The following is a 16,641-nucleotide window of genomic DNA, read 5'->3' as shown; positions in this document are numbered from 1 at the left end:
AAATCGGCACGGAGAACATTGCCCGCCCAAGGATCGAACTTAGACACCGACGCTCCTACTTATTGATCTAAGCGGGCGGGTTGGAAACTTCTATAATTATCGTAAACAAATTCAATTTAAAAACATATAATTTGAATGTGCATGCACTAATAAAGCTGAAATACATGTATCACTATTACAGTCAGCATTGTGTACAAACCATGTCTTCAACTCTATAAATTGTGATTCCGTTTCGTTCCGCAAAGTATAAATATCCCCTAGGATAATGATATTTAGCGGAACGGAACGGAACAAGATTTGTTATTTATGACTCATTTCCTCCTTTATAATGCTTGTATAAACTTCACTTATATATAATCAGTTATCCTGCTATCCTGCGCTGCTAATGAAGACTCTTCACTTTGTTTTTAGAAATGACAACATATTAATCATATACAGAAAAGTGGAAACTATATAATCTTACACAAATTAAATTTGAGAACATGTTTGCCATATATTTTTTTTGAAATTACATGCACTAATAAAGCTGAAATATCACTATTACAGTCAGCATTGTGTACAAACCTTGTCTTCAACTCTATAAATTGAGATTCCGCTTCGTTCCGCAAAGTATAAATATCCCCTAGGATAATGATATTTAGCGGAACGGAACGGAACAAGATTTGTAACTGCCAACTTTCCCACATGAATCAGAGGCGGAGGACAAATATTGTCAGACTAAATGTCTTATCAAATCGGCACGGAGAACATTGCCCGCTCAAGGATCAAACTACCGACACCGACGCTCCTTCCTATTGATTTAAGCGGGCGAGTTGAAAACTTATATAATATCGTAAACAAATTAAATTTAAAACATGTTTGCCATACATAATTTGATTGTGCATGCACTAATTAATCTGAAATATCACTATTAAAGTCAGCGTTGTGTACAAACCACGTCTTCAACTCTATAAATTGTGATTCCGTTTCGTTCCGCAAAGTATGCAGAAATGTGGAAGCTGTAAATGTATCAACGTAATATCATTTTAACCTTAACCATGTGGGGTGGGGTGTTGAACTTCTAAATGCAGTATTCTGCAATCTTGGTATAACAGCCCTATGTAATGGGGTAGATCAGGACTGTTTGAATAGTAAGTAATGTTGCAATTTTTTATGTTATGTATAACTCCACTGAATATGTCGTGTTTGAAAATCGGCGTTTTCATGGTTTTAACAAATTAAACGGTGTCAGTTTTGTTTTGTAAATACTAAAAGCTTGTCTTGTTCAGTTTTCCACCATGATTCACGCGAATAACAAGTCGCAATTTTTAAAATTGATACAATTTATCTGCTACGGTTGTTAATGCTGATACTGCCACTACTGTCCAAAGATCCTCAGTCCATTTTAAGTACGATATTGTATTAACACTAAGCATTTTAAACGAAAATCTCCATGGAATACCACAGGTGGTAGTAGCATAGCTTGAATACAGTATGGGCTCATGTTATATTGCATGTTATACGTAAATGAGTTAAACATATAATTACATGTTTTATTTGTGATTGTTCAATGAACAGTTTTCTCCTAGATGTGTTTCTAGTCTTACTAGGACCAGAAAGGGCAACAGCAGCCTCAACATTGTGATCATCATAAATTGACTGATTAATTATGAATTGACATGTAATTTTATGGATTTTATATGTTTTACTTTAATGTACAGTATATGCTAGAATAGTTGCTTGTTGCCTGAATTTTAACAGTTTTTAGAATGTCAGACTGGTCCAAGTTTTTCTTTATAGATATACGAGGGTTGAACGCAATACTGTAGTAACTCACATTTTTACCGAAATTGACTTTTTGTCATTTTTCATTGTATTTCATGGTAATACTGTACATAAGCTGTAAAAATATAAAGCTCACATTCTATTTTTTTTGTTATTTTTTCAAAAAATGCAATATAGTAGTAACTCACTAAGATAAAATGATTTACCGCAATACAGTAGTATGTCTACTTACTACAGTATTGCGGGAAATTTATTTCCTCTATCAGTGTCTTTTTCACTGCAACACTGTATAGTAAGTTTCTTAACTTTATTATTACAGACAAATTATTGTTTTATTTTCTTTGCTGTAGGTACTATAATGCAATAGTAGACATTTTTGAATTAAGGGGTCAGCCTTTTCAACTTCTGAGTGAAGGTATTAATTAACCCCAAAACAAGAATTGCTTTTGCCTTCTGTGACAATCAGAATTGACTTTTCTTCAAACTTTTGGAGTAAACAAGATATTTTGTTTTTTTCAAAATATCATTCAGTAATACTTTAATGTTATACAAAATTAACAATTGTTACAAAGAGATACATGAAAAAGCAGAAATTAAGAGTATTTGCCAGTGTACGCACAAAATAGTGAAATGCAAGCATTTTTGATTAGATTTTAAATTTTTGTGAAGTGCAAATACGTATATAATTATGCTGTCAGAATTTGTCTAATATCTCCGCAGAAAAAAAAGAAACTTGAGGCAATTATGTATAAATGATATAATTGATACTTAAAGCTTTATTTCTTTTTCAGTGCTATGAAATATATTTAGGCTTAGTAAATGGATGCTTGCATTCTTTTAGGATAAAGTGTGTGTTGGGTACACCCCTGAGTCAGAAAGTAAATAGACACAAATGTTATAGGTAAATCAGGATGAACAAGTGGGTTGGGCAGGGGATTAAGAGTTTTAAGAGAAAGTCATTTCAGTCATTAACCAGTTTTATATTTTTCATATTTTGTACTTCAAATGAAAATTTACCGTAATGATTTAATTGTGGGTTTTTTTGTTGTTGACATCTTGGAGTAATGCATAATAATTATATAAGATAAATTGTATCAATTTTAAAAATTGCGACTTGTTATTCGCGTGAATCATGGTGGAAAACTGAACAAGACAAGCTTTTAGTATTTACAAAACAAAACTGGCACCGTTTAATTTGTTAAAACCATGAAAACGCCTATTTTCAAACACGACATATTCAGTGGAGTTATACATAACATAAAAAATTGCAACATTACTTACTTTTCAAACAGTCCTGATCTACCCCATTACATAGGGCTGTTATACCAAGATTGCAGAATACTGCATTAAGAAGTTCAACACCCCACCCCACATGGTTAAGGTTAAAATGATATTACGTTGATACATTTACAGCTTCCACATTTCTGCATACTTTGCGGAACGAAACGGAATCACAATTTATAGAGTTGAAGACGTGGTTTGTACACAACGCTGACTTTAATAGTGATATTTCAGATTTATTAGTGCATGCACAATCAAATTATGTATGACAAACATGTTTTAAATTTAATTTGTTTACGATATTATATAAGTTTCCAACTCGCCCGCTTAAATCAATAGGAAGGAGCGTCGGTGTCGGTAGTTCGATCCTTGAGCGGGCAATGTTCTCCGTGCCGATTTGATAAGACATTTAGTCTGACAATATTTGTCCTCCGCCTCTGATTCATGTAGGGAAGTTGGCAGCTACAAATCTTTACCGTTCCGTTCCGCTAAATATCATTATCCTAGGGGATATTTATACTTTGCGGAACGAAGCGGAATCACAATTTATAGAGTTGAAGACAAGGTTTGTACACAATGCTGACTGTAATAGTGATATTTCAGCTTTATTAGTGCATGTAATTTCAAAAAAAATATATGGCAAACATGTTCTCAAATTTAATTTGTGTAAGATTAGATAGTTTCCACTTTTCTGTATATGATTAATATGTTGTCATTTCTAAAAACAAAGTGAAGAGTCTTCATTAGCAGCGCAGGATAGCAGGATAACTGATTATATATAAGTGAAGTTTATACAAGCATTATAAAGGAGGAAATGAGTCATAAATAACAAATCTTGTTCCGTTCCGTTCCGCTAAATATCATTATCCTAGGGGATATTTATACTTTGCGGAACGAAACGGAATCACAATTTATAGAGTTGAAGACATGGTTTGTACACAATGCTGACTGTAATAGTGATACATGTATTTCAGCTTTATCAGTGCATGCACATTCAAATTATATGTTTTTAAATTGAATTTGTTTACGATAATTATAGAAGTTTCCAACCCGCCCGCTTAGATCAATAAGTAGGAGCGTCGGTGTCTAAGTTCGATCCTTGGGCGGGCAATGTTCTCCGTGCCGATTTGATAAGACATTTAGTCTGACATCATTTGTCCTCCACCTCTGATTCATGTAGGGAAGTTGGCAGCTACAAATCTTGTTCCGTTCCGTTCCGCTAAATATCATTATCTTAGGGGATATTTATACTTTGCGGAACGAAACGGAATCACAATTTATAAAGTTGAAGACATGGTTTGTACACAATGCCGACTGTAATAGTGATATTTCAACTTTATTAGTGCATGTAATATCAATTTATATATGGCAAGCATGTTTTCAAATTTAATTTGTTTACGATGATCATTAATATTTTTTAGAATTTTATATAATACAAAATGAGTGTACTGGATATGACGGCCATTCGATACATATTAAAGAGGTCCTGATATCGCCAAAAAATATTTAGATTGTCTACTCATTTTTTTTTCATTCGTCAGTTTATATGAATAATAAATATTAAATTACTGCAACAAGTGCAAAACATTTAAATATATAAATTTTATGGCGATAGGATTTCCTATATTGACTAAGTCAAGAACATAGTTTTTTAAAACAGCTAGGTTGCATGTAATAAATTCGTGTACCTGTAATATACCGGGATGAAAAATTCCATTGACAAGAAAAAATAAATCTTGTTCCGTTCCGTTCCGCTAAATATCATTATTCTATGGGATATTTATACTTTGCGGAACGAAACGGAACAACTGTTTGCAGTCCCGAAGATTTTAATATCCATTTAGAAGTGGGTTTTCAGATGGTTCAGTTCGAAAAAGCCCTTGATCGACTGTTCGCTAGGCAGTTTCAATATATCATTATTATTATTTAATATATTTACATATTAGTAAAAAAATGCTGTGCCCCGTGTGGTGCCTCAATGTTTGTTCCGTTCCGTTTCGTTCCGTTCCGCAAAGTATAAATAGCCTCTAAATACCACTATATGCCAAACTGTTTGCTTCAGGGACAAATGGCGCAACAAAAGAAATGGTAAAAAAACACCAAAATTGAAATATTCATGACAACTGCTAGTGTTTTCATGTATGAGGTGGCTACATGATGTAGAAAATGCAGAGATAGCTTTAATATGCCCATTTTTAATATTTGTTTTACTTTAAGTATCTGTTTCGAAGGCTAGATTTGGCATTAAAATCAGAGTACAGCACTTCAACAATGTCTGTAAGTTGCCTATTTACACCTGATTTGCTATAAATCTCGCTCTTTTGATCATTAACACACAAACAAGTACTACAGAGTTGACTTACATATTCATTCGTCTGAGATATTGGATTCAAAGCTGCATCTCCTGGATTCAGATTGCAGGACTACCGGTGGGAAGAAAAAGGCGCAGCTAACTGGAGCTTATTGGGACATCATGATCTGCAAGCAAGACACAAAAGCAATGTTTTACATTTATAAAACTATCTGCCAATACTGTTAAAGTTTGAAAAAGGCATGTAAACACTCTTTTGAGGCATACACAACCTTTTATGTGGTCATAAATGTGATAAATATGCAGAAAAGCTCATGAATTGAAAGATTTTCAGGACAAATTTTATGAAATATATAGTCTTTTGGACATTTTGCTATCAGTTTTTAACAATTCAAAGGTTAATCTCATCTTATTGAGTACCCAGATTCATTTTGAAAGCATTAAAACCAGATATGCTTAGAATTTCTTCTTAATTGGAGACAGTATTCCTTTCTCTGAAATCCTTGCTGAATGGCGGTATGGAAAACCACATGAGACCACATTTTTATCAGCACTGGTTCTTGTCCTTGAAAATTACCCTGTGGCTACAGCAGCCAGGCTGGCTATTGAAATAAACAATACATTAGGGTTTTAAGACATTTATAATGTATGAAGGTTGTTTTTTAATGCATGAAGGGAAAAGGCTCTAATCTTTATGAAAGTTGCTCAGTTTTTATTTCTTTTGTCTTGAGAAATGTAAATTCCCCTTTGGCTACAGCAACCAGGCTGGCTATTGAAATAAACAATACATTAGGGTTTTAAGACATTTATAATGTATTAAGGTTGTTTTTCAATGCATGAAGGGAAAAGGCTCTAATCTTTATGAAAGTGGTTCACTTTATATTTCTTTTGCCTTAAGAAATGTCAAGTTTTTCAATGTATAAACTGCATATATATATATAAATGAATATATATGAATGATTGGTGGAATGAATTAACGAATTAATGAAAGGTGGCATTATTTCTTTAAAATAGGGATCTCATTGTGTTGCTGTGATTGTTGAAGTAGATGTTTTCTTGTCCATAAGCTGAAAATCATATGCACACTAATAAAACATCATTCTGCATCAAATGTGCAGTAAGTTTTGTTTAATTGCTTATAGATTTTTAAAATTAATTAATGTAATGTTTGCTTAAAAGAGCAAACAAAATGTGCGAATATATGCACAATACAGACCAAAGACTAATACGAGTCAGCAGTTTCATTAGAAAATAATATTATTATCAAAGCCGCACCAGAAATGATCGACAAACAACATGAAAGGGATTCATTTAGGAATGGAACAAACAGTATCAAGGGGCTTATATGACCCAAACTTACTCACTTTATACTTCAGTTTGGATACAATTTTCCATTATATGATCTTGAAGTACTAACAAATTACAGCATGTTGGCATGTTGGCATACACAAAGTACAGCTCGGCCGGGTGGGCAGCTCGGCGGGTGGGCTGTCTGGCTGGTTCTTAACAGTACCTCCCGGGTCTGTTTAAAATAATAAGAAAGGAAAATAAATAAATCAACAACACCCAAACATACAATCATTGACGCCCTTATAGCCTACACAACATACTCAATTAACACATCTCTGGCATACCAGTTTAAATTGATGGGTTCAACTTTTTAGTGTTCCACCACGACCAAAATCTGCTCATGACAGGTGCGATGAAGCCAACACTTGAAGATGAACCCAATATCACATTTCAGTTAGAAAACTACTGATGTAACCCAAATCTTGCATTTTTCTCGGGCTTTATTTTATATAAACACGTCTTTATTACATACTGTAAACATATTTGAGAACGAAACCGTACGAAACTGGAAACGAACACAAACTTTGTGAAAAAAACATGTTTTTTTAACAAATATTTAAAGAAAAGACATAGAATGTATTCATTCTTAATGTTAACACCTATTTACACAAGGTTTACTTGCATTTTGAAGCTGTCAGCGACTGCTTCATGCATTAATCATCAAACATTGACAAAGTGAAAACTGTAGTTTCACTTCGCGGCAGCCATTTTGGATTTTTGTTTACATTTTGGCGAAGTCTATAAATGGTCTAAAAACGTTCATAGTCCAGTTGTTTTCGTATCAAGCGATAAAAACTATGAGAGACCCCTCCCATACTTAAATACAAACCAAATAATCCTTCGTACTTGCCTTAAAACATGAAAAAACAACGTTTAATCAAATATTCACTTTCGTTTTTCTTTAGAAAAACCACGTTTTCAGTGAACTCTGACTGGATCCCAGAATATTTCATCATCTAATTAACTATAAATAGCCACATGGTTCTCCGCAAATGTTGATATACATGTGTTTTAAAGGGTGTATAAAACCGGTACCAGCATTGAGTCGCCTTCCGTGAAAAATTAATATTCATGAGATGCATAAGGGGAGATTACTACACTCGACTACGCATCGCTACTGAGTACATATGCCTTTCTTAATATTAACCTCATGAATAAAACATGAGGTGCCCAGAGCGAGGCTCAGATGGGTCAGATGTAAACATTGCTGATAAGCAGAATGGCTTCCCATAGTAATCATACAATACATTCTAGCTACAGGTAAGTACAATTTTAAATCCTTAACGTGTTTACATAACTTCATTCAGTAGAAAATCTTATCATACTTAGGGAAACTAGGTGTGTATTGAGTTGAATTGATATAAAGCTCCAATCTCATAATAAATACCATGACTAATTGGTGACCATTAACCATCTATTTGATGATCTATTTAAGTTGAGTATCTTGCAAATTCAATATCGAGGATATTTATCCTTCTGTTTATCCATTAGAGTCTTGCATCTGCTGTACGTTTGTGTAAATAAATCACATTATCAACAATTAAAATACTATTTGAGTTATATCTTCCTTTCAGTTTAGCCACTCGAAACAGTATGTAAGGTATCTGGAAGTTGTGATAAATCAAGAAGAAAGTCGATCTAAAGATCCATATTATTGCCAGGTAGTCTAAGTGTACATGTAGAAATATTAAATAAACTGAGCACTTAAATTGTTTGATATACATTACAAGTGTAATGATATAAAATGGATCTTTACCTTAGCAATAGACTCAGTATATCATTATTTAATGTCAGATAGAATTAAAAGAAAATGAACATGACCCATGTGTATTATGCACAGTGTGAAACAGCGTCATAGCCCTAAACGTGTGCTGTGGACATGACTTTTCTGTCTAGTGTGAAAAAGACAATCACAATAAGACAATATACTTAGATACAGATTTGTGGGAAAATGTGAAAAACAAAGTTGAAATTTTCTTTTTCAATAACTTTATTTAGCTATTATATATACATCGCCCGACGACCATGACTGAACAGTGAATAAAGCGGATGGTTCTAGACATTGATAAAATGTTAGAAACGTTAAATATATGAAGAGAATCCTGTATATAAGTTACTTAGTTTGTCAGTAGTAATCAGCATGTCATAAATCTCTCTTTGTTGATCATTATGATATATTTAAATTGTATTTTATGTGAACTTCGATGATTATATATAAAAACATATTGAATAAAATATGTTTAAATCAAAAATCATGTAAAGAGGTCGCTGTGAGAATACCCTCCCTGCTTCCACCAGGCTGAAAAACAGTTGTCAATGTTGCATTATCATCCTCATCCAATTTTAATCTGAAATAATTAGTGAAATCGTCGATCAATGCTGCAATAATAAATACCAAGTTTCTTGAATACTAGTACGAATTGAATGTTGTAGTTCAAGTGCATTATTGTAATTCAAAGTTTGATAAAGGAATAAAATAGTTGCTTGGTGTTTAAAAAAGAAGCAAACAATTGCAAAACATTTTACAGACTGCCGTTCGTTTTTACTAAGAACAAAATGTATACCGTTTAGTTTTGGGTTATGATGTGACAGTGGACTTTCTGTTCAGCAATATTATTGGTGTTGTCTCCCCACTCCAGTCAGAAACATTACGAATTGTTTCTTTCTTAGCCTTTGCGTCTTTGAAGGTGTCCATCCTAATAAATCCTCTGTCTTAAAATGAAAGATGGCCATTCTTTTTTAAATCTGCTGGGAAAAAGGACCAAATTTGTATATGCATGTATAGTAACTGTACAACATTATCACTTTCTAATTTAAAGAAATAACACATATTTTTTAGGATTTTCTGTATCATATTTAACATCAGGGATAGCCAGCTAATATATATTGTCAAAGATATACAATATCCTCAATTACATTAACCTCAAACAGTCAAAGCAATTGCTATGTTGTTAATGAAAAATCTTACCTGGAAATCTTAGCCTGTATCTCTTATTTTCACCATCCATTGATTTCTTTATTCTTCTTATTCATTTGTAAATTTATGAAAGCTGAATCTTCCAATTGTATTACAGTTGTATACACAACGATGATAACTATTAGAAATTTTGTAATATCGCACACAATTACTCGGAATCACAACTTCACCTGAAGTAACCATTTATATCAGTGACCAATGTTTAACTAAGGGCCCCCGTTCAAAAAGAGCAAATGACACTTCCGAGCTAGAGCAAAAGAACGAAAATCACCATAAAACGTAAGTATGACTCGTTATTTCATCTAATATCACAATCTTTTTTATACACAGCTCCTAAAAGAGCTGGAGCCACTGTCTCGCAGCCATGATATAATACAAGCGATTACAACAACAACAACAAAGTACATCATAAAACAAAACATTGACATGGAACTTACTGATTTGTGGAATCAAACACTCCTACTCCCTCGTACTCCCTTGGTGACTTCTGTTATCCATGCATGTTATCATCTGTAACCAAACCCACATATATTAGTATATGGAAAGAGGCTAAAAGAATATCACGGAACTGCCATTCTCGTTTTATATACAAAATCTGCTGATGTCGTGAAAATACATGACAAAACTAGATAAATGCAGCTGAATGAAATAATGATCATTCCAATCCATTGCTAACCCAAGACAAACGCAAAAGACTACAAATGCAAATCAATACTAACCATCAGAACATCATTTTCCAAGTAAAACAATCAAGTTTTCTAAAACAAAGTAAAACAAACATCTCTGTGGACTTCAACTGTGCACGACAATCAATCAAGCTTGAGATTTCCCACTTCTTCTTTACAAAGGCAAGGGAAACACATCTGATTAACTTACTGCATTCTCTCATTACAGGATTATCTCTCTTCGACTGTAAATTCACTTGGGTTCATCATTGTGTCACGTGATTGAATGATGCGCTTTGAGTGGATAGTAATTCATATGTGTAAATAAAGAAAGTTGGTCTCATTCCAAGCTGTTCAGTTCTATTTTGACATAGCTGCTGATATAAGAACTGCTTTGTTTAAGATGAAAATGTACACTTATTTCTGTTGTCAGTTGATCAAAATTTGTCAAGGTAGAATAAGGAAGCAAAATCATTTCCATGAAAACAGTCAGTCTTGTGTAATTAGCCAACTGAAACTCCAGCATGCCATCCTCCCTCCTAGGGTGACGTCAATAACCTCCATGCTCTCTCAGTCTCTTTTGCTAGGGGAGACCAGATTTTCTGCAAATGTTCACACACATTATTATTACATGTTAACTCAGAACTGTCTATATGTCTATATACATAGTTATTAGGGCTATTCTAGGTCAACATATAGCCCACATGGGAAGGCAATTATTTTAATAGTATATGGGTGGGTTACTTTTAACACTGATTTGGACCCCAAAAGGGTATTACTGCTTCTGTAGGGGGGTGGGTGGATATAATTAAAAAGTACCCCCCCCCCCGGTTATATGTTTAAATGGAATAGCCATAAGTTGAAATGTATTTTGTTTTGTTAATTCAATATTGAGCAATTTTAGTGATATTTCAGTTAAGCATATAAATATTTCTCCTTCAGCACAAAGTCACGTGATGGCCCCAGTGAGATATGCGTCAGCAGCCCTACTGGTCAATTGCGTCCTAGCCCTTGCTGAGTACACATCAATATTATCTTTACTGTAGAGTGATAGCTCATAGTGGTTATAAGAATTAGTGATACATCGGATTTATAAAATGTTATTTGTGAATTTAAATAGTTTTGGTTATAATCATTGTAGTTTTTAATTAGACACTTGGAAATAAACAGTTATTGTGTATCACACTAATCATGGATGGTGGTATGTTGCAAAAAAATATCACAAGAACTTTGTCCAACTGTAACAGACATACCCTGTAATCAGGAAGACAGTTCGGACGTGCCTAAACGGGATAATTCTCGGGCACCACAGAATGATTTGTTGACCATTCAGAAAGGCCAACAGGAACAAATTGCATTAATGCAAGAGATGATGCAAAATTTTGCGCATTTGAAGTCAGACGTTGATCGACTTCGCAAACAAATGCAAGAACCATGCAATGAGAGTGAAGACGAGTCTTCCTCAATGCCAACGTCTGATGTCGCTGACCAGGCCAGCTGCAGCCAGCCAGTTACGGCGGCTGGTATATATTGCCGCGGCTTTGTCATTGAGTGAAGCTAAAGGCTCACCAGTTTCGGGACCTCTTGCCAGTTTGACGGACAAAATCATTGACAAGACAATGGAAGACAAAAAACGGAATGATTTTGCAGATAAGTACCCCGTGCCAGAAAACGTCACAAAGTTAAATCCTCCTAAAGTAAATCCTGAAATATGGAGAATAAATCAAGCGAAAACGCGTTCAAAAGACGTGAAGCTTCAAAAGATTCAGCAGTTCACACTATGAGCTATGGTGCCGATCATGCAGGTGATTGATAGCTTGGTTGCAGGACGGGATTGCCAGGAGAGTTTGAATTTCGATGAACTTGTCACAAAATTAGTGGATGCCGTAGCACTGACTGCCGTGGGAAATGCAGATGCTAATGCCTGCAGGCGTGAGTCAATCAAGCGCGACTTGAACGAGGAATATCAGGCCATATGTTCCAATACTAATCCAGTCACACAGATGTTATTCGGAGACAATATAACTGATCAGTTGAAATCAATAACTGAATCAAACAAAATTGGATTCAAAGTACGTGCATGAAAATTCAGGCAGACACCTGACGCGAAAGACCGTACCTTCCGGAAATCAGGCTCTTTTTTTAGGACAACGACCGTATCCACAGCGTTATCCTCAAACACAGAGGGGGAGGGGATATCCTCGAGGAGGACCGCACAGGGGACAGTCCAGTGCGACTCCCAAACAACATGCCAAACATTAACCTCAACCTGCAATGTAGCTGAGGTGAGTTACTCTAACATTAACTGCATTAAATTAGCAGGCAGACTAAAGCATTTCGGTACCCAAAGGGAACAACTGACCACTGACAAGAGTATTTTAGAGACTGTTTATGCCTGTACCATAGAATTTATTGACACGCCAAATCAGACTCATGTACGTGAAACTAAATTAAATTCAAAAGAGACAATAGTGCTGACTAGAGAAATAAAGGGCCTTTCACTTAAAGGCGTAATTGAGACTACAGAGCATTGTGATGGAGAATTTATCTCAACAGTGTTTTTAAGGCCAAAATCTAATGGTTCATACAGAGTGATATTAAACTTAAAATCTCTTAATGAGTCAATCGAGTACATACATTTTAAAATGGAAAGTTTACATGCGGCTATACGGCTTATAACACCTGGTTGTTTCATGGCGTCAATAGACTTAAAAGATGCATACTATACGGTGAACGAATCTGAGGAATTTAGGAAATATTTGAGATTTATATGGAGAGGTCAGCTTTATCAATATACATGTCTTGCAAACGGTTTAGCCTGTGCACCAAGGAAATTTACTAAACTTCTCAAGCCTGTATTTTCTTGTCTTCGTATGAAAGGTTTTCCGTCTGTGGTGTATTTGGATGACTCGTATTTACAAGGCACTACGTACGCGGAGTGTCTAGAAAATGTTTCTGTCACACAAGAGTTGCTTGCTGACATAGGTTTCGTTATAAACAACGAAAAATCAGTGTTTATACCAACACAGGAACTTGACTTTTTGGGATTCATTCTTAATTCAAATACTATGACCATTTCACTTACAGAACAAAACGTGCAAACAATAACGCTAGCTATACAAACTTTACAGAACTCTGCTAATTATACAATTAGGCAGGTAGCAGAAATAATAGGAAAAATGATTTCGTATAGTATAGCAATACCTTATGGGATACTTTACACAAAAGTTTTAGAACAGGATAAAACAAGTGCTTTGAAATATAATAAAGGCAATTTTGATTCCCATATGACACTAAGTGCTGAATCTCTGATTGATCTAGATTGGTGGTTAAAAGCTGTCAAGAACAGCGGGGCGCCTCTTTACAGGGACATACCAGTGATCTCATTAACAACCGATGCCTCTTCAAAGGGATGGGGGGCAGTATGTGAAGATAACAGTACAGGTGGCCAGTGGACTATAGCAGAAGCTTCTTTTAAAGACAATATAAATTATTTAGAACTAAACGTTGTGTTACTTGTGTTAAAAGCTTATACATTGTGCTTAAGAGAAAAGCACGTCAGAGTAAGAGTAGACAATTCTACTGCAGTTGCATATATCAATCACATGGGGGGTACCCGCTCAAAACAATCAGCATAATATTTGGCTACCTGCTGAGCATGTACCAGGCAAAGATAATTACCTTGCAGATAGAGAAAGTAGAGTATTTCACGACAATACAGAATGGATGCTATCTATTTCTGTGTTTAACAGGATTTCAAAACAGTTTTTTCCACCTGAAATAGACCTGTTTGCTTCTAGGCTGAATCACCGGGTAGACAAATACATTTCCTGGAGACCAAACCCAGGGTCTGCACGTCGATGCATTTAATTGATAGATTTTATGCTTTCCCACCTTTCAGTCTGATAGGCATGGTACTGCAAAAAGTTGCGCACGACAAGGCGGATGGTTTGTTGGTTGTGCCAGATTGGACAACGCAGATGTGGTATCCGGTACTAATGAAAATGTGTGTCGAGTCACCCCGGCGAGTTCCACCACAGAAACGTCTTCTAACATTGCCATATGCGAAAGACAAACTGCATCCATTATGCAAGAAACTAAGTTTGTTAATATGTCATGTGTCAGGGAACAATACAAAGATCAGGGTTTATCAGACAATGCCATTGATGTAATTATGAGTTCATGGAGGAAATCAACGAAAAAGCAATATACAACGTATATAAATATGTGGAATATGTAACTGAAAATAATGTTCAAGTTTCTAGTCCAGTTGTATGTGATGTTATCAATTTCCTTGACAAACGTTTCTCAGAGGGATTAACTTACACTGTGCTTAATACTGCGAGGAGTGCTATTTCCTCCTTTATTTGTTTACAAAACAGTGAATTCTCAGTTGGAAATCACCCAATTATTTCTAGATTCATGAGAGGGGCTTTTAACATGCGGCCGGCCCTGCCTCGTTATGTAAACACTTGGGAAGTGTCTGTGGTAATTAGGTATCTCAAACAGCAGTCTCCAACAGAGAAACTGTCTTTTAAGCCACTTACCATGAAATTGGTTATGCTCATGGCCCTTCTTTCTGGTCAAAGAGCCCAATCATTACAGATGTTAAATATTTAGAACATGGGCCATGCGGGAGATACCGTTACATTTGTGATAAATCAGCTTATTAAGCAGACAAGGCCGGGATTTCATGTAAAGCCAATTACATTTAGACGATATACGTATGATGTTGATTTATGTGTAGTTAAAACCTTAGATGTTTATATAGAACAAAGCAGCGGCAAAAGAGGGGAAGTTAGTGATTTGTTTATTAGTGTCCAAAAACCACATAAAGGAGTTTCAACTGAAACTATCTCCAGATGGCTAAAATCAGTACTAACCAGTGCCGGTATTGACACTAAGCAATTTAAAGGTCATAGTGTTAGGTCAGCCGCAACTAGCGCTGCTTTTGGGACAGGCACATCAATACGAACTATAATGAATGCCGCTGGTTGGTCTTCAGAATGTACATTTAATAAATTTTATAATAAACAGTCTTTTTCTGATCATAGTTTTGCAGAAGGTGTTTTGAAAGCTGCTGATAATACTAATTCTGTCGATTAATGCAATATTGATTAATATTTTACATGCATTACTGTACATAGAAAATAAACCAAAATAGTTTTCAATGTTCTTGATTTGTAACGTTTCGTAAACACCCTTTAAAATCTCACTAGGGCCATCACGTGACTTTGTGCTGAAGGAGAATTGATCAATTAAACGAGACTTACCTGTAAGGTGAAGTTTGATTGAGATTCTCCGAAGCACAAAGTCATGGTGATGGGCTCAAGTGCCACACCCAAAATGTTCCCTCCCATATATCTTAGTAACTAAAGTACGAGTGTGACTACAATGTATGACTGGTGTTCACTCACGGATGTTTTAAAGATTGACCAGTCGGGCTGCTGACGCATATCTCACTTGAGCCCATCACCATGACTTTGTGCTTCGGAGAATCTCAATCAAACTTCACCTTAATGGCAAGTCTCGTTTAATTGATCAATTTTATTTAAACATATATATATATATTAAGTTGAATGGGGATTATTGAATAGTTATTAAAACTGCAATGATGATTAATGTTAAAGGTATGACCTGGCAAGGACAAACTGATGGATATAGGAGATAAATAGTGTAGCTCTGTCAATGTTGAGGGATATTGGGTTTAGAACTTTTATTTACCTGTATATTGTTATAGTAGTTGATGTGAATGTTTTGTGGGTGCAAAACATTAGTAAGTCTCTCGCCCTCATATTTCTCCATCTACCGCATGAAGCCTTATGGTCACATCCACATTTGCATACCTTTTCATTATGAGCTGAGCTTCATCCTGCATAGACATCAGGGGCGTAGCTTGGCAAAAAATCAATGTGTAGCCCCCGTTGTTCTAAGGGGGTTCGGGGGCATGCCCCCCCCCCCCTGAAATCCTATATCGCCGCAGCTGTATTTTGGGGCATTTTTTGAAGGAAAAATAATAGGGATGCAAACGAATATTCGAATATTCGAATATTCGATCAAACGTTTGGTATTCGAATGGCAAAATCGGTATTCGAATATTCGAAAAAAAATGTTGAATAAATAAAATAAAAAAACCTTTGACCTACAAGGCTGCAATTGTGTATTTAGTTCTTTTGTCATGTTTTTACAATGATTGGCCCCTAATGCCAGAGGTGTGAATGTGATGACAATACACTAAACACGCGTCATATGTCATTTAGGGACATATCGCCGGGTGCTATAAAAAGTCCCTG

General features: G+C 35.3%; 1 long non-coding RNA gene across 1 annotated transcript in view; it reads left to right on the top strand.

The window, feature by feature from the left end:
* Positions 1 to 12,751, top strand: part of LOC128214461 (uncharacterized) — a 50,415-nt gene extending 37,664 nt beyond the window's left edge. Inside the window, exon 4 of the long non-coding RNA XR_008257925.1 lies at positions 11,291 to 12,751. This is a non-coding gene — a long non-coding RNA (uncharacterized LOC128214461). The remainder of the gene's footprint in view (positions 1 to 11,290) is intronic.
* The last annotated feature ends 3,890 nt before the right edge of the window (positions 12,752 to 16,641 follow it).

Source organism: Mya arenaria, chromosome 13 (assembly GCF_026914265.1).
Source record: "Mya arenaria isolate MELC-2E11 chromosome 13, ASM2691426v1".
Lineage (NCBI taxonomy): Eukaryota > Metazoa > Mollusca > Bivalvia > Myida > Myidae > Mya > Mya arenaria.
This window is presented reverse-complemented; position numbering and strand designations above follow the sequence as displayed.